Source organism: Choloepus didactylus, chromosome 9, assembly GCF_015220235.1.
Source record: "Choloepus didactylus isolate mChoDid1 chromosome 9, mChoDid1.pri, whole genome shotgun sequence".
In the NCBI taxonomy this organism is placed as follows: Eukaryota; Metazoa; Chordata; class Mammalia; order Pilosa; family Megalonychidae; genus Choloepus; species Choloepus didactylus.
In genome coordinates this window covers 21585698-21610042 of record NC_051315.1, presented here as the reverse complement: position 1 = coordinate 21610042, position 24345 = coordinate 21585698, and the positions used below count along the sequence as shown (strand labels likewise).

General features: G+C 42.5%; 1 protein-coding gene across 2 annotated transcripts in view; it reads left to right on the top strand.

The window, feature by feature from the left end:
* The window catches only part of NCKAP5 (NCK associated protein 5), a 1340286-nt gene that overhangs the window by 185304 nt on the left and 1130637 nt on the right, over positions 1-24345 (top strand). The window lies entirely within an intron of this gene.

The following is a 24345-nucleotide window of genomic DNA, read 5'->3' as shown; positions in this document are numbered from 1 at the left end:
AAGAAGTAGGATTGATGGGTGAAAGAAGAGAGTCTTTGGTGGTTTTGCAGGCTATGGCCAAGGTGTCCTCCCTTGGACTTGTATCAATTTGCACTTCCACCAGCCATATATGAGATGTAGGCTCCATCCAATCATTCATTCATTAAATCACTTTGATTGAGGGTCTTCACTGAGACAGGCCTGCAACCAACCGATGGAGGCCACTGGCCAGTCAGTGGCCTCCAATCCCTGCTCCCCTCCCGTCCATGGGCACTGGATTCAGAGACCTCTAGTTTTGGTCTTATGGATGAAAGGGCACCCATGTGAGTGGGTCAAAGCCTTCAAGAGGCCTGCAGGGTAAATCCCTCAAGTTGAGGGCATTTACTCCACACTTCCCCCAACTGAGCCCTTGCAGCTGCTTCTCGTCTGTTGATTGGTTCCTGATAGTGTTGACCCAACTGCCCATCAATTCTGCCTTTCTCCCGGTCGCCGGTCCCCAGCCTGGCCCAGCTGATATTCTGCCCCATTGCTCAGCTCTGGTGCCTGCTTCTCCTCAGAGAGGGAGACTGCCAGTCATTAAGTGTGGGTATCTCAAGCAAGAGGACCAGGCATGAACCCAGAAAACAGAGTCAGAGCAACAGCTACCAAAGCAGTTTTCCTGGCTGCAGTTACCTTCAGTCCCTGGAGCTGCCTTGTGCATGTATGGGCTCATCCTCTGCATCTTTGCATTAGCACTAGAAGGGGGGGGTCCCAAACTCAGCTGAGTACAGGACCACCCAGGTGAGGTAAATGAAGGCCATGATGCTGGAAGGGCCTTGGGAGAAACAGAGAGCACTGCCGTGTTTAAGGCTCCAGGCAGTTGCCAACATGTAGGAATCCAGGGCCCAGGGAGCCAGAACTTCTGATTTTTCAAAAGAAGCTAAAAACCCAGATTTTTCTGTTAAATTCTACAATATTAAAATGTTGGCAATGAATTTACATTAAAATAACCACCACATCCAAGACAACAGCTCTAGATGCTCCAAACAGCACACCCAAGAGTAGGATTTAGCCTCTGGGCTGCCCATTTGCGCTCAGCCTTAGCTGGGTTTCTTGTTTCTCAGACACAGTCCAGTCTTGACAACCTCCTCAGCTTCTGTAGCCCATCACAGACCCAGACATTTAGGCCTGCTGACCCCAAAGGTGCTGCTTGTAAATATTGTTGGCTCGCGGTAACTTTTCTTGGACAATTCTCTCTTCTATAAAATCTTCACCAATTTTAAAGTCATTAAATTACAATAGGAACTGCCAGGAACTTTTATCTGGGAAAGCCCAGTGCTCTCCCCTACCCTGCCATGTCCGCCAGGGGGGACAGTGGGGCTGCTACTGCCCTTTGTATTCAAGAACGTGCGAAGGACTACCTCATGCAGGGAAGATCAGCAAGGTCCCATGTGCCTCCGACCACCTTCCCCACGGCTTCCAGAGCCTGAAGCAGCCTCGTCTTGGTTCTTCCAGGAGCCCTTTGCTTTATCGCACCACTCGTCTTACTTCCCCTCTATAGCAGGTCCCCCTTTCTTTTGGGAGGCAGAGCCCTGTAGTGAAAAGAACGACAGATTGATTCTGTAGCCTGTGTTAACTCCCCAAGCCTCAGCGTCCTTGGCTGTAAAATGGGGTCACCAGCAATGCCCTCTGCACTTCACAAAGCAGTCCTGAGAGTCAAACTGGCATATGTGAAAATGCTCTGAAAACTGCAGGGTGGCACAAAGCATATAGGGGTTTTTTCCTCCCCAATTTTTATTTATTGCATAAGAGCATTGTGACTATAAAAAATAAAACATCAAAGACATAAAAAGTGAACTGCAATCTCACTATGCTAACGCATGCATTTTTATAGTTTTCTGTATTTTGTATTTGCGTCCAGTTCTTACCCACATGAAAACAATCAGAGGGTGATTCTGAGCTAAATCACTGCTCCCTCTAGGCTGCTCTCTGCCCTTCTGTTTGCCAGCATTGGGATGGAACAAACCCACTCCCTTGGTGGATGTCGGGTGCATGATTTATCACCAAGTATTTTTAAAGAGTCCAAACATTTTATGCAGAATGAGCAAGCTAAGGCAGAGTTCACCTAACACCAAGCAGATATAAGACAAAGGAGTCAGACTTCTTTTTCTTTCAAAAAAGACTTCTTCACAGTGTTGCCTTATTTTATAGAGTATTTTATAGTTTTTAAAAGGTTCTTACGTGTGTTACCCATTGTATCCTTTTAACAATGCCACCGGTTAGAAAGGACAGAGCAGACAAACATATTCATCATTATTTTAGGGCTGAGAACAAGAAGCCCAGAGAGTCTAAGTGGTTTGTTCAAGGTCATGGATGGTTTGTGCTAGGGTTGGGCCTGGAACCCAGATTTGATAGACTTTTTTTTGTCTCTATGTTTCTGCTGATTTAATTCTTCATGATAATCTTGGTAGTCAGTGGTCATAGGTATTGGTAATTGTTTTGTGCTAATCCCTCATATTACCTCTCATAAAATATTCAAATATTTGCTGATTATTTGATTAAGAAAATGTTTTGAAGCCGATGTAAAGTTATCTGTATATGTTAACAACTGGAAGATATTTGTAGCACAAATTTTGGTGTTTTGAATTTGCTTGGAAAAAGTGGGTCACAGACTGAGATCTAAAAATCAACCTGTTATTACATTAGCACCCCACTCTGTATGTTTTTGTAAATTTTGATAATTACATTCACATGTATTACTTCACACCATCCTCACTCCATCTCTATGAGGTGGAGAGGGTATCTGTGAAACCCAGATGCATTCAGCCCTCCAGGTTTGTGGGGTCTCCTTCCACTTGAATATGCAAGAAAAGTGGCTCCAGGCTCCCTTTTATATTCTGTAGGAAGGTCTGCCCATTGGTTCCATGAATTTCCAGGGGAGACAGACTTGGGACTGGGGATGGAGAGACGCTGAATTCTATTGGGGGCCATCGTGAGCGCAGCTTACAGCCTGCTGCTCAGTCTACACTGCTGCCGGCCGTGCTGCTGCCTGGCTCTAGAGATGGTGCCCTCTTTACCTGCCCTCTTGTTGGCATCCACCTTCATCCTGACAGTTCGCCGCTCATGCCAGGTTGTTGTGTGTTGCAGACTTTTATCAAAGTTCGGGCGAAAATGGAAGGTAATTACACCACAGGTAGAAAATTGCTCCATATTCCATTCAGATGTTCTTGTTCATAAAAATCGACTAAGCACTTTTCACCACCAGTAATTTCTTATTCATCTGCTGCCCTGTGGTAGGAGCCTTCTCTGTCTTTCCTTTTTCTCAGTCTGATGACTCTTGATCCCTTTATTCTCTGCTAAAATTTTTCTTTCACTTGCAGAACAATTCCTTTTCCCTCTCTTTTTCTTTTAAACTTCCTTTGCCGGACAATGCTGTGGCAGTTCTCACTTATTATACTCAAAGAAGCTCATGAAGGTGGTTTCCTAAAGAAAGAGCAGTCTCCCTAGATGTGAATTATGCTATTCCCAATTATATAAGAGTGGCTGGAGCCGGTGCTTATGATTAATACCAATATTTCCCTTTCTTTTTCACGAATAATTATTTCCATTTAGCAGATGAAGCAATTGAGGCTCCGAGTCTTTAAACGACTTGCAGAGCTGGCAGATCTAGCCAGGCAGTGGTGCTGGGACCTTATTCTGAGGTTTTTCCACTTGATAGTTAGAGTTTTCAAGAGATTGCAATGTTATTGGTGTTTGTTCTAATATCAAGCCACATCTTAATTTACTTTTCTCAATTATAAGTGATTACCCCAAAGAACAGTTTACATTGACTTTCCACTGCTCAGAACTCAAGGAGCAAAATCTTGACATTAAGGAGCAATGACTGTCATGGTTGCTGTTAACACAGCCGAGGCGAGTGGTTTATATTTCTTGTAAAAATAATTGTCTCATTAATCTTCACCTCAACCACCTAGTCCTGCTGCCGAGGTCAAGTTAAGGATGCAGGTGAATTGCAAATATGTCATCATGCACAAAAAATGCTGTGCCCACCCCGTTGTTTGAAGTAGCAGTGAGCGTTAGGGGTCAGAAGCTGGAGAGAGAGAGGCACACCCTCTCCGAACGGGTGCGAAAGACCAACTCTCAGGAATGCCAGGAACACGCTGGGCATGTTAACAGGGCCAGAAAAGGCATCCCCAGCAAGGGAGCTCTAATTTCAGATGGAATTCAGTGCAGCCCCACCAAATCTTCCCACTGTTGAATCAATGGTAAACTTTTACTTCATTTCCAAGTAAATGTTTCTTTTTCTAATGGTCAGCACGCTATTGCATAGGCAGTGACTTAAGTGCAAGACAATCTATCCAGCAAGAGTTTCTGCTTCAATTCATAAATGACATCACTGGATAATACCTGGAGAAGAATGCATCATGGCAGATCATGGATTTATGAGCTCAGCTTAGGGGAAGGAAATGAAGACAAAGGAGTCTCAGAGGTTGATTATACATTTTTTTTAGGAGAGATGAATGGGTATCTGTCTTTAATTTGGTTTCTGTATTTGACAGTTATTTATGGGCCAGGTACAGTGGTAGATATAGCAGAAGCCCCGGTGAACAAGACCCTGCCTGTCTTTAAGGAGCTGATGGAAAATGGGTGCATAAATGATTACTGCCCAGATGTGAGAAATGCTGTGCGAGAGGTAAAATTACAGGGTGTGGGAGGGCAGTGGAACAAAATCTCTGTGGTCAGGAATGCTTCTTTGAGGAGATGAGCTGGCAGCTGGAGGGTGAGAAGTGTTAGGAGCTAACGCGAACCCCCCTGGTGGGGAGGATTCCGAGGGACCCCAATGTATAAGAAGTAGGCAAAAGAAGGGTTGACCCAAAGGAGGGTGGGAGAGCCTGTCCCGGAGGCAGGAAGGAGACCAGGAGAGGGTGGCATGGTGTCATCTTGTTTGTTTCTCCCTCGGGGGGTCTGCATTGTCACAATAAGGGGCCTTCAGACTGGCTGACCCAGGAGATGCAGCGTTTATGTCTCAGTGGCCAGGTAGGTCAGGTTTCTAGAAGCCTGCCCCCCCCCACAGCTTGTTTGCTAACCAGTCAGCTTGAGGGCTGTCAGCCTGAGACCCCGATCTAAACTACTTTTGTTTTACAGACAAGGAAACTGACAACCAGAGTTGTTCAGTGACTGGCCTGATGATGTAGCTTTGGTTATTGTCAAAGCACAGGGGAGACAACCCCCCAAGCCAGGGCTCTTTCCCATACCCCATACTGCTTCAATTTTTGAGCAGATGTCTATAATCCCGCAAGTTCTCTGCTGGCCTTTTAGCATTGTGGGCGGAGTACCAGATGGTCTACCCACATCCCTTTCTGTTTCTTTTGTAAACAGATGACAGGGACAGTATGTTTGCTCATCCTTCAGTTGGTATAGATGTTTTTCTCATTTCCCAGATTTGGAAAGCAAGAGACTACCCAGAACCACATATGGAGTCCTTTCACAACGTGGGACCTTAAAATTAGAGCGTAACAGAGTCCAACTCCACAAGCACTTTTGGGGTGTCTTCTATGAGTCTGTTTCTTTTCATGTGGATGCTAGAGGTTCAGGCCGGGTACTTCATGCTAGAGTAGAAAGAATCTCGGACTTACCTTGCACATCCCAGGGAACACCTTAAAACTCTCTTCATAACCCACCCTCCCCCAACTTTGCAGTAAAAAAACCATTGACTTGCTTCCTGAGCCTGCCCAGCATACCTGGACCCTGGTGCTCTCTGGAAGGTGACTAGAGCATACACCACCTGGGGAAACATGAACGAACGTAATCAGTGCCTTCAGGCTTCACATAACAAAGGTTTTACTGTGCAGAAGTACTAGACTCTGTGCTTATCACCAAGTCCTTCTTCAACCTGATGTCCCATCTGCCTCAGGCAGCACAAGCCCCTGCTTCACACTGCCTTGAACATAGAAAAGCCACGTGCTTTTGCCTTTCCTTCTGTTCTCTCTTCCTCTCTGACTTCTGTCTGATCCTATTATGCTGTGGGCTGAGATAACCTGTGTGTGTAGTGGGGGTACCGGGATGGTGGTAGCTGGGGAGAACCCCCTTTTGGAACTGAGTATGTAAATGGAGACCCTCACTTTGTTTATGTGTATCTGAAAATTTTTGTGACCATTGGAACTTATTTGGTAAATCACTTTAATATTATTAGGTTACTAGAATTGAAAAATAGAAGTCCAGGGTTTCAATTTTTCTTTCTTTGTCTCTCTTTCTCTTCCCTCTTTCCTTCCCTTCCTCCCTTCCTCTTCCTTCCTTCCTTCTCTTTTTTCGATTCCTCTCCCCACTTCTTCTACTACTACTTCTTCTTTTTCTTCTCCTTCTCCTTGCATTGCTTAACTGCAAAACCCAGAGCAATGTTACTGAAAGAGCAAAGACTTCCCAATAAGCTAGACCATCATTTAGATCCTGCATCCACCCCCTTTTAACTTTGTGACCCTGTCCATCATTCTCTTTCTGAGCATCTTTAGATAAATTAGGTGTCAGGTGAGTAACTCAGTCCTTTGGGTTTCAAACTGAGTAGGCTTAAACGTCATTGACTGTTCAATTGGGGCCCCACATCTCTCCAGCTCTGAGGTGAGAGGGTAGCTTTGGCTTTCCTCAGTTGCCACCAGAATCTGGGTCCTCCATGAGGTTTAGGAGATGGGCCTTCTCCCATTCACCTGCTTGTTTCTCTAATATGAATTACAGTCTCAGATGTGGAATGTCACCCACTTTCCTGACTTCCTTCTGATACCATCCCTGGCACCTGGTGTTTCCGTCTGTAGCAAACTTTACTGGTGGATCAGGGCTGCTGAGGGGTTAACCTCTCCGTGACGCATTTTGAGTCTCAGCTCTCTCTAGAGCAGACGTGTCAAACTGGTGGCCGATAGGTCAAATCTAGTCAGAAAATAAAGGCAGTCTACAGATGTATTGTGTTTAGTTGGCCTAGAGTTGTTGTACAACAAACTCATCGATCAAACCCAGTGGAAATCAGACCAAAGAGCCCACTGGGGTCCATAAAGTCAACCCGCAGGAGCACAGGCTGTTGCAGCCCTCTGAAGGGTAGATCTGGAAGGACCAATGGAAAATAGCACAAATGCTCTCCTGGCTGTGTTCCCAGAGGAAGAATTTTCTTTAACAAGCTTAGTTGTGGTTAGCACCCAGGCAAAGAGAAAATGGTTGGGGACTAGAAGTCAGGAGACAGTTAACCAAAATTCAGAATATATCAGTTTTAGATGAGTAAGCTAGATGAGTTGTCCAGGCTCATGTTAACCACTTCCTATAATAAATCTCTTAATAAATTTATATCTATATCTATATATCTATATCTATATCTATATCTATATCTATATCTATATCTGCTTCTTTGGAGAATCCTGACTAATAGAGCCACCTACATTGCTGATTGTGGTGCAGCTTTGATTTTACTCTCCCCCAAATGATTGTCCCTCCCTCCAATTTTCCTATTTCTGCAACATTTCCCAAACCAAGCAGGTGCCTGGGACATGGTAGCATTATACCGAGCATTTCTCCTGTGAATGGAGGCAGCTATTCCCCATTTTCCCAAAGCCTGGGGTTGGATTCTTCCTGAATCTTAGGAGCAGGTATGGGTAAATGCTATTGTGCATGTACATTAAGGCTGACCTATCTATGGCCTAAAAATTTGAATGTGTCCAAAGGAATAAGCTCAGTCTGTAGAGAAGAAGATACACAGCATTTATGCATTCCTTCCTGAAACTTCGTTGTCCATCCAAATCAGACTTATTTTGCAGTTGTTGGTGCTCACCCAATTAACCAGCATTCTACCACCTGACAGCTGATAATTCAAAATTTTCTGATTCAGAGATTGCTTATGGCTGCAGAAATTTTAATCCTCTCTCTGTGCACAACCAGTAGCTCCTCTGCTCCTGTGCAATCCCCTGCAGGAGCCATCAGCCCTACATATGCTAGGGTTTTGTCAAGCCACTCTCACTCGCACGTATGGGATTAAATTATTTCACAGGGGACAAGAAAGAGCTAGGGGTGGGAATGTTGAAGTCTCCAGGAAAGGGGAAAACAAGGTCGTAGCAGCTGCTTTTTTATCCTGAAGGCTACCTGAAGGAACCCCTATGAGTTTGCTTGTTTAAGAAAACAACTCTGGTGGATCCTATCATTTTACTAAAACTGCCTTATTCAAAGACAACAAGCCTAAGAGGAATCCAAGAGGAACAAGATCGCGTCAGTCCTCAGGAAAATTCTCAGGTTGCTGAAATCCTGTAGATGTTGCTCTCCTAGTTCTCAGCATGCTGCATTTACTGTTTTAGCTCTCGGTTGCACCCTCTAAGCTCCTTGGTGATAGGGATATGGATATATTCATTAGAGGAACTCTGTGTTTGGTATGTAGGAAGTGCTCATGTTTTAGTTAAGGTAGGAGTGTAATGACATGTGATAGGTAGAGCAGTGACATCCCAGCATTTTAAAGATACTCTTCTAATACAAAAGAGAGAGATGTCCAAGTCACAGTGAAAGCACAGCAGAGAGAAACATCACAAGAGAAGGGAGCCTGAGTGGCTGGCTCAGGCTTGGTGCCAGGACCTAAGGGTTTTTATGCGAGGGAAGCAGCATGTGGCTGAGGCCAGTTGTGGTGTCCTGTTGAGGTGATGTCCTGCTCAAGAAGCAGCCCTTGATCATGGGAGGATACAGTAAGTCCTGCTGCCACCCTAATCTAAGCCAAGAGCATCATTTTGGTGAATATAACGTGGTCTGGGTTTCTTCGAGTTTTGTCAAGGTCAATCACTGACCTGTGTGGGACTAATGTCCAAAACAGACATTATGTGGCTGTCATCCAGGCAGCATGGTGGTCGGCAAATAAGACCTTACAGGGTCTGGAGGCATAGTAAGCTTCTAGATTTCCTATTGGTAAGAACAGGTGGGTTCTCCAGTGATTAACTGGAAAAAAAGAAAAAAAAAGAAGCTTTTTGTCCCCAAATTGATGAGACCAGGCATAAAATTGAATATCTAAATAAAGTCTGAATTATGTATGGACATCAAGGTGGAGATTCCAGAAGGCAGATAGAAATATGGACCTAAAACACAGAGAGAGATTGGGAGATAACAAACCTAAGGATAAGGCTCCCTTAATTTTCTTAATATTCCAATACCTAGAGAGTAGGGATGAAAATTTCATATTTGTTGAATGGACAAATTGATGAATGAATGCAGGAAGTTCTAACTATAAAGAAGTATAATTAATTTTTTAAAAGCAAATATGCTGAGATTTTAATCCAGACAGGTTTCCCCCACTTCAAAGTAATCATCTTGGATTTATTCCCACAATATCTTTATTGCCCAGGGCAGTTTTGAGCTCCTGTTGGCATAGACTGTGCTCCGGGAACATGATTTTACTGATGTGGTAATGACTTTCTATCCTTTGAGGGTATATGTGATTTCTAGAAACAACAAAAAGTCATTCAGAACCAAATTTGGTGAATGATTTGGGGAATAATAGGAAAGAGAACATAATTTTGGTCTTAACAGTTTTAAATTCTGAAGTGACAGAACTGAGTTCTTAGTTCTGAAGTCAGTTTTAAAATAGCAATACTGAAATGCTTGATCCTCAAACCATTTTCTCTCACAGCGATTACTTTGAAGTTCAATATTGTATGTCTTTTAGAGGAAAAAAATAACTATATATATACACACACACACACACACAAATATTTTTATATAAAGTTTTTGTCATCAGTATTGGACAAAAGCAGGCATTCTCTACTTCTTTTCCTTCCCTGTTGGGATGCACCTTCCCTTTTTTGTTCTCCCATCAATTCAGCATTCATTGGTCATAGCAGCTGTGGTGTTTAAAATGCCTTATGTGTACAGACAAGTGCTACTAACAATAGGACAAATTCCGAGAACTAGTAAATAGAGGATACAACTGGTGTCTTACTATACTTTGATCCTTCCATCCCTTGTCTCTTGACCATCTGATCCCTTCCTAACTGGATCTGATTAGATGGGACTAAGTCGTTGATTGGGTGGGTTCTGTATCATTACATTTGCATTAAAAGGGCCCGACTCCAATATTGGGGGGTGGGAAACAGAAAGAAATCAGTGTTAGTGAAAGATTCAGGAGACCAGGTTTTTGGTTTTGCCACTATGAATATTCATATTACTACTCTTCTTACTACCACTGTTGTACTTAATATTTGCATAGTGTTTTGTACTTCAAAAACCATTTTTACATCCTTTGAGTTAATCTTCACAAACAGCCCTATGCAAGAGAGTATCTGCTGACTCCTTTTCAGTTAAGGAAATTGAGCACATAGTCAGCATCCAAGCACTTAATTCGAAATGCCATTGGGCAAGTCACTTTACCTCTTTTGACTGGACTGTCTTAAGATCCACGCCTATTGTACATCTTATGCTCTAGTCTTTTAATGGGATATCATATATTGGTATACATCACAGAGTGTAGTTCTTCCTTTTATGGGCTTCCCAGAAACATAGGAGAACATGGGGGAAACGTCCCGCTACTGCAAGTGTTATAGTACGTGAAATGTGCAAGCACAAGTTAAAATTAAATAGTTAAAGAAAAAAAATAAAGTCATGAACATGTTTATTTGAGCATATTTTAGTCTCACTTCTTTCCCCTCCAGGCTGGGTAGAAACATTACTTTTATCTGGAACATTGCTATGGAAACAGATTTATACTGTTCTCCCTTAGCTATAGTATTTTTCTCAGACATTCTGTATCTCTCAAAAATCTTAACAGCTGGGAAACAGACATTAAACCCCAGAGGATTAAAAAATGGGATTTGTATTTCTCTCTCCCCCCTCCCCCTCCCACCTTCAAAGGCAGAACTGTTGACAAATTGGTGGCTCACAAATTCCACCAACAATGACCCATTTCCACCTAGACAGATGCTGACAGAGGGGCCGCCACGCTGATGAGGGGATGGCTGCGGATGACCGTCTGTGGGGCCCTTTCAGCGGCTCCTGGGGACTACACATCCACCTGCCGCAGACACAGGTGTTCTGTCCTGCTTTGAAGGAAAAGAGCCACTCATTGCACTCGGGGGAACATTAGAAATACAGGATTATTGTTCACCAACATCAAAATCATCAAGCAGGTGACAGGAATGGGGAAGAGGAAGAGACTTGTTTTATTTTTAGGATTTTGAATTCACTGTTCAGGTAGGATTTAGGGACATTTTGGAAGAATCTGGAAGCTATGTGTTCATCGGGTTCTTAAGCTTGTAGCTGAATTTTCATTGTGGTCTGATGAGAGAACTGCCACATCAAGTGTATCCCCCATGATAGGCAATGGGACATTCTATACAAGTGCTCTTGTTATTATTACTGCCGAACTTTTAGCACGCATTCTCTACTTCTTATCCTTCCTTCTTGGAAAGAAAGCTAATTTTTAGCTTAAAAGTGGGTGTTGGGAAACAACAATCATTTTGTTTTGCTCACCATTCTGTCGGTCAGGAATTCAAGATGTTCTAGGCTTGGAAATTCTTACTTGGGAACTGTCATGTGGTTGCAGTCAGATTGGCTGGGTCTGCAGGCATTGGAAGGCTACACCGGGCTGGACATTCAAGATGGTGCACTCATATGGGTGCCATTTAATGCTGCTGCTAGTTGGAGTCGAGCCAAAGCTGTTGATGGAAGTGCCTGTGTATGACTTTTCCAGAATGGTGGTTTCAGGATAGTTGAAATTCGTATATGATGGCTGACTTCCTCTAGAGCAAGCATCCCAAGAAAAGCAGGTATAAGCTTCACGGCCTTTTATAACTTAGCCTTAGCAGTCATATAGCATTGCTTCTTTTGGTAGAGACATTTTCTATTGGTAGAAACAGTTATAAGCCCAAGACACAAGGGAAATTCCAAATAATTTTTGGTCATTTCAGAAACCTCCAAAAATAAGTGATTTTCTTGGAAAACTGCTGCATACTTCTCTAAGTGTCAAATGTTTTAAACTTTTAAGTCTTTCTTGATATCTCAGGGTCTTCATTATCCACTAATGCACTGTGTGGAAATAGGATTTATCCCCAGGAAATATGAATAGAATAAGATTGTGTTTACAAACCACCCTTTGCTGAGTGCTTACTCTGTTCAAAGCATTTTACATATTTTTATCTCATTTAATTTCTGTAATAATCCAATGGTAGACATAGTATTAGCTGCATTTTAAAGGTGAGGAAACTGAGGCTCAGAAGAAAATTACCCCAAAGTCACACAGGTAAAAAGCTTCAAACACAGATTATGGACACTGGAGTATAGATTTCAAAATTCGGATTTTTTTTTTTGCCAGGGATGAGAGTATTCTCTTTTTGGATAAAATAGGGGGGTCTTCTCAGGCCCAGCCTGAGCTCTCTTTTTCTGCTTTAAGGACAGTCACTTGCCTTTCTTTGGTGATGATGCCACCACTTCCCCTCCCTCTTGGAATTCTTTCCCTTTAGAAGGGGTGGACAAGAGAGAGTCTGTCTTCCTAATTTCTCCTTTACTTTTTTTGCTGCCCCAAAGAGAAGCTCAGAAGCCTGCTTTGCTTTAAGAACTTTTATTGTCAATCACCATAGAAAGAAGGACAAGAGACAGCAACAATTTCCATGGTGAAATTTCAAGCTTAATATAGTTTACATAGTTTTGGTCTCTGGCCTAAAGTTCTTGACTCCTTTGTTGCTGTAATGGGTAGGTCCCAGATGCCATGCTCTTATAGGACTACAAGTTGACAATTTCAACAAGACTCAAAGGAGGCCACGATTCCATTAGTTAGGCCCAGATTAAGACTGACCTCCAGCCAACACATTTGCAGGCTATTACTGAAAATCCTTCTGGAAGTTGCCTTATGGGACCACAGGAACCAGTTGGCCACTAGTGTCCTCCACTCCAGCATCCTTGTCAGTTTGTCCTGTCAAGCTTCTCTGCCCATGGCCCTTGCTGGCACCCATTGCTGCCACCACTGCCACTGTCACCACTTCAGTCTGGTCCCAGATGGGGAGGGGACCACTGGGCATAGAGAGGCCATTGCTTTCACTGTTACTACTCTTTTTCAAGAAGGGGCATGAATTCTCCCCCTGCACAGCTGAGGCCAGGCTACTTATGATAATCATGAGCTGGAGGTTTATGTCTCCTGGAAGGGTCACATATCTCAAGAATAACTAGGAACTCTTACCAGATGAAACCCTATTCATAATGTCCATTAACAGAGACCTCTCCTTGGACTGGCTGCTGGCCTGTCCAGTGCACTAGGGGCCAGTGCTCTGGCCCCAGTAGCCCTGAAGACCAGAAAGCAAAAAAAGAAGAAAATCCCCCTTACCGCAGTCTAAGTTCCAGTTCAGGAGTCCCCACGTCCTGCCCTGAGATTGGCCTCTTTCTAGGAGGATGATGGTAGGAACATTCACTCTCCTCCAGGGAAACCCCTTCTCCATCCTGTGGTATCTTTTTTGGCTTCTTATAAACTTTTGTTCTTGGCTTACTTCTTTTTTTCACCCCTGACCAGTTTGTGTTTTATTGACAACATAATGCTCAGGTCTTGATTGTATACTTCCAAAGTCAGTTTCAGCCCCTCTTCCCACTGCTCTTTCTTGGTCTTCAGGTTCTCCTTGTGCCTGTTGAGCCTGCACTGATTTTCTTGGGCCACAGATCCAGGGGCTTGTACTTGTTGCCCTTGTAGAACTTCCTGAGGTTCTTTTTCTGAATCTGTTTGATGACAGCAATGGATTCGCAGACAACTCAGATCTTGGAGAGCTGGACGCCGTACCACTTGTCACTCTGGCAACACACAGCTGGGACGGCTCCATCTATGGGTCATCCAGCTGTTTCAGCAGCTCCTCCTTCTTACTATGAAGGTCCCAAGTCTTGATCTTGGCTATTACCACACAAGCCACCCCCTGCTCCAAGGGAAAGATCCTTAGCCTACTTCTGAGTTTTGGATAGTGACACTTTGGGAATAAGAGATACTTAAATAACTGAGATGATAAAAGGAACTTTGCCTCCATTAGCTCATCACTACCCTCCAGGCTATGCAAGGGAGCGCTAAGAATTCTAAAGGAGAGTTGTCAGTATGTCTTGCAGAGTCTGCATCTTAACTGGGAAAAAGATGAGGTGGGTAAGGGGTAGGTGTGGGGTTCCCTCTCAAACTCTAAGAAAGCTATTTGAAGAGCTTGATATATGCCCTTGGAGGAGGGGTTACAAGGACAGGTGCCTAACTCACACCCAGTAAAGCTTACGGCTGTAGCCCATAAAATGAAAATCAAGGCTGCCTTGGAAACCCTCTGCAGTCCGGTGGGTGCATATGGATTCCTGTGAGCCTAATATAGATCCCTTGGGAGGGAAGCAGGCATTGTTCTTCTTACAAAAGATCACCTGGAGAGGTGAGGTGGCCCCCAAAGAAGGAAGGACTGTGGGAAAATAGGAGCTGTAGGGAGCATCATAAGTGACCAGTTAGAAGAGACATAATCCACAGCAAGGGAACTGCAGGTTGGAGACCCTGTCTCCTCCCCCAACATGGAATGGGTTCTCCAAAGAGTCCTTAAAATCCTGTGGTGGTGTGAAGCTGTATATATCCCAGAAAAGCATGTTCTTAAATTTAATCCATTCCTGTGGGTATGGACCCTTTCTAAGTACAACCTTTTGACCAGGCTACTTCAGTTAATGTGTGAACCACCTCATTCAGGATGGGTCTTAATCCTATTATTGGAGTCCTTTATAAGTGAAATAAATGGGGAGAGGTGGGGGGGGGAGAGATTGAGACAGATTGAGACAGAGAGAGAGAGAGAGAGAGAGAGAGAGAGAGAGAGAGAGAACCACAGAAATCAGAGGCTGAAATCAATGAAGCCTGAAAGAGAATGGAGAGACCAGCAGATGCCACCATGTAGCAGAGGAACCAAGAATTGCTGGCAGCTTGTCTTTGGGAAGAAAGCATTGCCTCGGTGATACCTTGACTTGTACATTTTCCCAGACTCTAACCATAAGCAAATAAATTCCCATTGTTCAAGCCAAGCCATTTAATGGTATAATTGCTTTCAGCAGCCTAGGAAAGTAAAATAATGCCCCATGGGATAAAGAACAGCAGTTTAGAGAAGGAGGTTGGGGGTGAAGGGGGTTATACTGAAGTTCATACAAAGTCCCCCTTCCCAGTTGCTGGCTTCTAAGTCTGGGGCAGATCCAAACAAAACAGAGGCAAAAATAAATAAATAAATAAAAAATAAAATAAAATAAAATAAAATTAAGAACAGGATGAGAAGTTTTAATGTTATATTGAAGAAAAAATTTTTTAAGTGATAGGGACCTGGATTAATAAGACTAGTCATAATAATCTCAGTGTGTCTGAAAAAGCTGTGGAAACTTGGATCCAGCAATGTATAAAAAGAATTAAACACCATGGCAAGGTTCCACCATGTAAGGCTGGATCACCATTCAAAGCTCAATTAATGTAATCTATCACATTACAGGTTAAAGAAGAAAAAATCATATAATCATATCAATTGATGCAGAAAAGGCAATTAAAAAATCCATCACCCATTCATGATAAAAACTCTCAGAAAACTAGGAACAGAAGGGAACTTCCTCAACTTGATAAAGAACATCTGTAAAAAACCTACAGCCGACATCATATTTAATTAACGATCAGGAAGAAGGCTAGGATGTCCTCTCTCACCACTCTTATTCAGCATGGTACTGGAAGTCTGAAATAAGACAAGATAAGGAAATAAAATGTAAAGAGATTGGGAATGAAGAAATAAAATGTCTTCACTCATAGATGACATTGTTTTCTATGTAGAAGATCCCAAATAATCAACAACAACAACAAAAACCCCTGGAAATAGTGGTTATAGCAAGGTCACAGGATACAAGATTAATATACAAATTCAGTTGCTTTCCTGTGTACCAGCAATGAACAATTATAATTTGAAATTATAAAATAACATCATTTACATTAGGACCCCCAAGACGAAATACTTTGGTATCAATCTAATAAAATACATACAAGATCTATATGAGGAAAATTACAGAATTCTGATGAAAGAGATCAAACAAGGTCTAAAGAAATGGAGAGATATTCCATGTTCGTGGAGAGGAAACAATCAAGGTGCCCTTCAGTAGGTGAATAGATAACAGCCATCAGCCACACAGTGGAATATTTTTCAGGGATAAAAGATGTGCTATCAAAGTCCTGGAAAGATGTGGAGGAACCTTAAAAGCATATAGTGAAGTGAAAGAAGCCAGTTTGAAAGGTTACATATCATACCATTCCAGTTGTATGATGTTTTGGAAGAGGCAAAACTAGAGAGACAGTAAAAAGATCAGTGATTGCATGTGGGGAGAGGATGGAGAGGAGGGGGATGGGATGAATAGATGAAGCACACATGGGATTTTTAGGATGGCGAATTATTCTCTGTGATACAGTAACAGTAGAGATGACATTATGAGTTTGTCAAAACCCATAGAATTTTACAGCTTAAAGAATGAAATAATGTATGCAAATTTAAAACAATCATTTAGGATGCCAGGAGATCCCAGGAAAGAATGCAGACTGTGACAAGAAAATCTACCTGTGTTACAAATACATGAAACAACCTCATTGAAACTGTAGGGGAAATGGTGCTAATGTAAGTAACAGTAGAAATGAGTAGAGTCTGTAAGACTAAAGCACTAGATTCTAGTTGATAAAGTTGTTTCCCACAGGGGTATGTATTAACAATTCTGAGACTGCTATACATATATACTGGAATTGAACAGTTAAATAAATGGGTAGCACATGGTGAGATCAAGAGGGAATTTACAGATAAGCAAAGGGTGGAGGCTAGAATGATCTAGGTGATAATGAATTAGAGTTGGAGATATCACTAAGAACTCATATTTAAAATAGTTTAGATACAGATGGTTGTATATAGAAATATTTATAGATATATGTATATACACAGATTATAGTATGTATTTCGTTGCTCTGTCAGCTGAGAGGGGCTAAGAGAAATGACACCCTAGTAGCAATGAGCACCCTAGTACCTAGCTCTTGGTTTCTAATACCATTCTCCAATGAAAAGAATTAGGGTTCCATGGAGAAAGGGCTGATTCTAGAACTGGGGCAGGATATATACAAGATGAGCCTAGAGCTTCTTGTAGTACAGAAAGTAAGGAAGTGCTAAAAAAACAACAACAACAACAACAAAAACCTAACTCCTTGATGGTGACATGTCAAAGAAGGTATAGGAGCCAACTGAAAGAGTAAGCTAATAGTATTATTGGATTACAACTCAAAGTGGAAAATAAATATTGATGAGTCCATATGGATATGAATAAATTATTAAATGCCTTAGTAAATGGGGGAGAAGAGTCCACCCTAAAGGAGAGAAGCCTAATCCCCACTCCTTAATTGTGGGCCACATGAAATGACTTTCCAAAGAGAACAGTATGGAAAGGGGAGGGTAAAGAGTAATGCTGCAGTGGAGAAACCTGACAAATACTACCTCAGCCAGGTGATCAATGTCAACATCAGCAACCGTAAATCATGTTGATGCTATGTACCCTTGATATGATGTGATGAAAATGGCATTTTACCTCTGTGTTCTTCTTCTGCAAGTCCATAATCCCAATCTAATCATGAGAAAAAATCAGACAAATTCCATAGCAGGCCATCTCACAATATTCTTGACGAGTACTCCTCAAACTGTCAAGGTCATCAAAAACAAGGGAAGTCTGAGAAACTGTCACAGCCAAAGGAGCCTAAAGAGAGATGGCAACTAAATGTAATCTGGTACCCTGGATGGGATCCTGGAAGAGAACAAGGGAATTAGGTAAAAACTAAGTGTTCCAGTTTGCTAATGCTGCCATTAAGCAAAATACCAGAAATGGATTGGCTTTTAAAAGGGGTTTATTTGGTTACAAAGTTACAGTCTTAAGGCCATAAAGTGTCCAGAGTAAGGCATCAACAATCATGTACCTTCACTGAAGGATGGCTATTGACATCCGGAAAACCTCTGTTAGCTGGGAAGGCATGTGGCTGGCATCTGCTTGCTCCAAGGTGGTGTTTCAAATGGTGTTCTCTAAAATGTTGCTCTTGGGGCATTTTGTCCTCTCTTAGCCGCAGCTGCTCTTCAGAATGTGACTCTCAGTTGCACCGAAGTCCTTCTGTCTGTGAATTCCTTTACAGGACTCCAGTGATCCAATTAACACCCACCTTGAATGGGTGGGTTAATACCTCCATGGAAATTATCTAATCAGAGGTCTTGGCCACAGTTGATTGAGTCACATCTCCATGGAAACACTCAATCAAAGGATTCCAACGTAATCAACTCTAATAAGTCTGTCCCCACAAGATTGTAACAAAGAACATGGCTTTTTGGGGGACATAATACATCCAAACTGGCACATTAAGGAAGCCTGAGTAAACTGTGGGATTTAGTTGATAATAATACATTGTTATTGGTTCATTAATTGTAACAAATGTACCATGTTAATGTAAGTTGTTAATAATAGAGGAAATGGGGGGGTTGTATATAGGGATTCTGTACTATGTCAATTTCTCTGTAAATCTAAAACTGTTCTAAAAAATAGTCTAATAATAATAATTTTAAAAGCTTTGGATTTTTTTAAATTCAGTTTTATTGAGATATATTCACATACCATACAGTCATCCATGGTGTACAATCAACTGTTCACAATACCATCTTATAGTTGTGCATTCATCACCCCAATCTATTTTTGAACATTTTCCTTACACCAGAAAGAATCAGAATCAGAATAAAAAATAAAAAATAAAAAAAGGACACCCAAATCACCCACTCCCCCATCTCACCCTATTTTTCATTTAGGTTTTGTCCCCATTTTTCTACTCATCCATCCATACACTGGATAAAGGGAGTGTGATCCACAGGGTTTTCACAATCACACTGTCACTCACCCCTTGTAAGCTACATTGTTATACAATTGTCTTCAAGAGTCAAGGCTACTGGATTGGAGTTTGGTAGTTTCAGGTATTTACTTCTAGCTATTCCAATGTATTAAAACCTAAAAAGTATTATCTATATAGTGCATAAGAATGTCCACCAGAGTGACCTCTTGGCTTTGTTTGGAATCTCTCAGCCACTGAAGCTTTATTTCGTTTCATTTCGCATCCCCCTTTTGGTCAAGACAATGTTCTCAATCCCACGATGCCGGGTCCAGATTCATCCCTGGGAATCATATCCTGCATTGCCAGGGAGATTTACACCCCTGGGAGTCAGATCCCACGTAGAGGGAAGATCAGTGAGTTCACCTGCCAAGGCGGTTTAGTTAGAGAGAGAGGCCACATCTGAGCAACAAAGAGGTACTCAGAGGGAGACTCTGACACAATTACAAGCAGGTTTAGCCTCTCCTTGCAGCAACAAGCTTCATAGGGGCCAGCGCCAAGACAGACATCTCAGCACATCAAGTCGTCAGTCCCCAAGATTTGTGAGAACATTAAAGGCTTTGAATTTTTAATCTATCCATGATCTAATCCCAGCCATGAGGAAGAACAAGTCAACAGCTTCAAGTTAGAAAACCTGAGTTCAAACTCTTCTGAGCCATAACTCGTGTGTGATCTTGTGGTGGTCATTTTACGTCTCTAGCATTCAGTTATTTATCTATAAAATGGTGGTAATATTATCTTCTAGTATATCTCTTTGTTATGAATATCAAATAGGATAATTAATGTTGCAACATTTTGTAAAAACATGAAGGGCCCTGCTATTGGTTTTGAAAGACTATTGGGACGAATGGGAAATGATTTCCTTATAACTCTAGCACTTTCTTATTGATAATTTTAGATATTCTTACATAATCTTTCCTTAGTTTTTCACAAGCAGTCTTGTACTGCCTTCCCATTTGCCATGCAAAGGGCAGCCAGATCCACCCATCTACCACCAGCCTTCAGCCCTCCTTGCCCTTGCCCTGTCTCTGGTCGCCTGGGTCCCTTTCCTTCTGCTCCTGCTCATGATGTTGTTTCTTCTAAGTTTCTGTTCTTTCTGGTTCAAACCCTGTGCTTTGCTCTGGGGTTGCTGCTTGCTCTCACCCCTGGCACGTCATGGCTGACTTCTGCCTGGCTAGTCTGTGACCATCAGCATGCTCCTCGACTGTGGTTCTATCCTCTCCTGCACTTGGCTCCTAGTCTCCCTCTTGATCCCTGCCCATTTCGTGTTTATTTCCTGCGAACTAATCTCTGATCAGTGTTTTCCTACTCAATGTTTTGGCAAGCTCCTCACTCCTCAGATACCCACCTCGTTCTTTTTATTTGGGCAGGGGTCTGTTCTGTTCTTTTCTGACTAGCCTACCAACAGGAGAAGAAGGATGAAAAGGGAACCTCTGATAACTTGGCCCCTGGGTATCTGTGTTGCTAAGAGGGTGAGTGTTTGGTCCCCCACTCTCTCGGACTCTGTCACGACCTGAAAACAGAATCACACTGAAGTCCTGGTTGGCCACCTCAGCGAGGAGGATGCTCGGCTTCCAAGTCAGAAGGCCTCATGCATCTGATGTTATTAACAAGTTATTTCCTTTTTGCTGGCTACTCTGGTTTGCAAGTCAGACAAAGTTATCACCTTAAGTGACTCACATTTGTCATCTTCCTCTTGGATTGCAAACTTAAGAATGTTCCCATTCTAGCTTCATTTGGGCCTTATTTCCTGGAACTAATAGATCTACTGCTGGAGACTCACAGCATAACTAATGTTGGTGTCTAATAAGTGGCCAGCCTTTCCCAGAGGCTGTACTTTAAAAGCTTGGGAGTCAGCTTCACTTTAGACCCCAGCAGTCTCCTTCTAGCAGGTGCTAAGTGTGCAAATGAGCATTCTTTCAAGAAAATTGCTCTATGGCTATTATGGGCCTCCACTCTTATCTTGGAGAGGAAATGCTTATCTCTGAGTCTTGTATAATTCAAATGGGAGAGCAACATAATGTCCCTCTCTCCTTTAAATTACAGGCAATCAGTGGTCTGTCCTTCTGAAAGGTCCTCTACAGCTTCCTGAATGAAAATGAGTCAAAGTGAGGAATGTCTAATGATGCTTGTCACTAACAGGGCTCTCAGCATCCTTATCAGACACTGCACCAAAGGGAGCCTTGAACATTTCAGATATTTTTGCCCCTTGAGATCTCCTTGAGGTTTCTACATTAATTAGTTCATCCCTAACATTCACATCAGATAAGTAACCCAGAGAAACACTTTGGTAAAAAGAAGTGTTCTGAAACTATCCCCAATGAATGAGAAAATCAGAATGAAAATGCTCACCTGTTATTTTTGGAGGATGAACTGGACTCTATGCAAAGATTATAAGAACTGCTGCTTTTCTGCAGAATAATTTTTTCAGCCTGAAGGCTAGATATCCATTTGCAGGGATTTGAAAAATCTGTGAATATGCGGCTTGTTTGCTGATTTGTTTTTTTCTGCTATGCCTTCCGGAAGGATCATGACTTGGCTATACTTGTTAAGCAGTTAGTTCTCAGGAAGCTCCCTGCCTTTGCAATTGTTTTGTGTATGTAGGTTGATTAAAAAGTGTGGCTACCAGTCATGTTTGGGGAGAAGAAAATGTTGTTAATGTTCATATAATTACTAGAAGTCTTTTTAAAGAATATCACTGTTGGAGGTGCACTATCCATTTCCAGAAGCTCCATCCATGGAAAGGAGCTCCGATATGGATAAGGACAACATCTGTGGTCTGGGATGGATGAGAGGCCTCCTCTTCAGGGGAGGAGTTTTGAGGAGGAGGAAGAAAGGGAGGGGAAGGAGACGGAAAGTAATTCTACATGATACCATGAGGGGTAAATGCTATTCCTCACAGTGTGTTCTGATGCATTTTGTGTGATGATCCTGCCCTTGGAAAGCTGAGAAAAGCTGGGAAGAGGTCTAGGGGGAAGCAGATGTGGGGTAGCCTGTGGAGGACTGTCTCTACTCTTCGGCAAAATGCTCCTTCCTTATGTACCACATGGCCTAGTAAGCTTACCAGGGAGATAGCATGCTGAGCGTTGGCCCAAAGTCCTAGCTAGAGATTATAAAGCAGGGAATTGCCAGGGATGCCTTAAGCTCCCCAGAGAGAAGTTGACTCTGGCCATGGTAGGTGATTAACGAAAGGTTAGAAGTATCAGGATCTTGGGAGACTCAACCACCAGTAGAGACCTACTTTTTAGTATCTCCCAATGAAGTGCCACATATTTGTCAAGTTATGGGATGAGGTTTTAATGCCAACAGGTGGAGTGTGGATTGTGATTCACATTTACTAGACTTCCACCACACCTCACTAGCACTTGCCATACTTGCTCTGTCTTTGCACAGTTTTGATACTTATAATGGATGAAAATATATATCCCAACAAGTTGGCAGAAACAATTTGCGTACTTAAAAGTCAAGACAATTCACACACCTTGTCGAAGTCTCATGTTTAGGAGCTCAGCTATTTCCAGTGAGGGGTGAACTTAGTCGCAAACTTTAACACATGTCCTACCCTGCAGATTGACTGCAAGTGGCTCTGTACTGGGTTTCACTTCTGTTATGTACTATGAACTATTAATTAATCCAATCCCAAGTTTCACACAATTAAGGACACAAGGCAGGGGAAGGAAATCTCTGGAACTAATTATTAAAAAGGTATACATTTTGAAAACAATATAAAAATTTAAAAAAATCAATGGGCTTGAAGATAGTAAATAGAGATCTTAGACAGCTGACTCATAGGATTACAGAGTTGTCTGGGGCATTCAGGAGGAAAAGGCTACAATATGGAGCATCTGTCATGTTCCTTCACAAGGTCCCATGGACCTTTTACCAAAGGCAGAATACTGGTCTGAGTGGACCATAGTTCTGACCATTTCATTTTGTGTATTTTGTCTTAATGTTATAGTCAGTCTGGAGACCAGCTTCCGGTTTGCTAATGCTGCTGTTAAGCAAAACACCAGAAATGGATTAGCTTTTATAAAGGGGCTTTATTTGGTTACACAGTTACAGTCTTAAGGCCATAAAGCGTCCAAGGTAACACATCAACAATCAGGTACCTTCACTGAAGTATGGCCATGGTGTCCGGTAAACCTCTGTTAACTGGGAAGGCACGTGGCTGGTGTCTGCTCCAAAATTCTGGTTTCAAACGGGCTTTCTCCCAAGACATTCCTCTCTCGGCTGCAGCAACGAGCTCCTTCTATCTGGTCTTCTTACATAGGACTCCAGTGATTTAACTGAGCCACCTGGAATGGGCAGGGTCCATATCTCCATGGAAATTATCCAATCAAATGTCTCACTCACTGTTGACTGAGTCGCATCTCCATGGAAACACTCAATCAAAGGATTCCAACCTAATTAACACTAATACATCTGGCCCCACAAGATTGCATCAAAGAACATGGCGTTTGGGGGGACATAATACATCCAAACTGGCACACCAGCTATGAGGTTTCATTAGTTAAGAAGATGTTTTAGTAATTAGGTGAAGATATTTTGGACAAAGGTGTCAGTTCTCTTCCCACAAACACCCTAGTAATTAACCTGGGGCTCCTTCTTTTCCTTGGCCTTTGTAGGAGGTGCTGGTAACACATGTGACTCCCTAGAGGGACAGTAGAAGAGAGGAGGGGGAGAAAGAAGAAGTTATTAGATGACTCACTTCTGGATCCTTTGCTACATTGACAGTATGTTGCATTTGTGTCCTTTTCCAAGACAGAAATAAGCCAGACCCTCATTTAGGCAAACCTCAAGAACCCTTCCTCAGCCTCAGGCTGACATCCTAAAACTTCTGTGCTCTGCTCTGTAGCTCTAGACTCACTCCCAAGCCAGGGTAAGAGGGCACATGATTCTTCTCCATCTCCTAAAATTTATGAATCCTTTGATCTTATTTGTTCCTGGGATTTTCTGGCCTCAGGTATTGTTTGCAATGTCTCCATTCCAGCTATCTGTCACGGTAATTCTTGGGGTTGTGAATCCTGACATTAGGAATGATAGAATTCAACATATGCCCCCTCTACTCCATGTGTTCGCAAAGATGACTGCTTTAGATGGCAGCTCTGGAGACTGGCCACAGGTCTGCTTCTCATTTCAAGGTTACTCTGTTTTATCTGAGGCCATTTTCCACTACTCTGCTCCCAGATATTGACTTGAAAACATGGTAGATTTGGAAGACTTGATTGCTCTAGAATTTCAATACTGCTTTAATGAAGTGGCATTACTGTGGGGTTAGAATAGCTATTGGAATTTTATGCGGTATGGCTTTGAGAAGCCAAGGGAAGGGAGAAGGAACACAAAATAAATAGCTACAGATTCAGCCTCTTAACTGTCCTCTGCAGAGATGTAGAATAAGATCAGAAACGACATTCAGCATCAGGGGAACTAGGTTCTATTCCAGCAGCTGCCCTGACCTTGACTTGTGCTTCAGGCAGGTCATTTCCCTCTCTAGG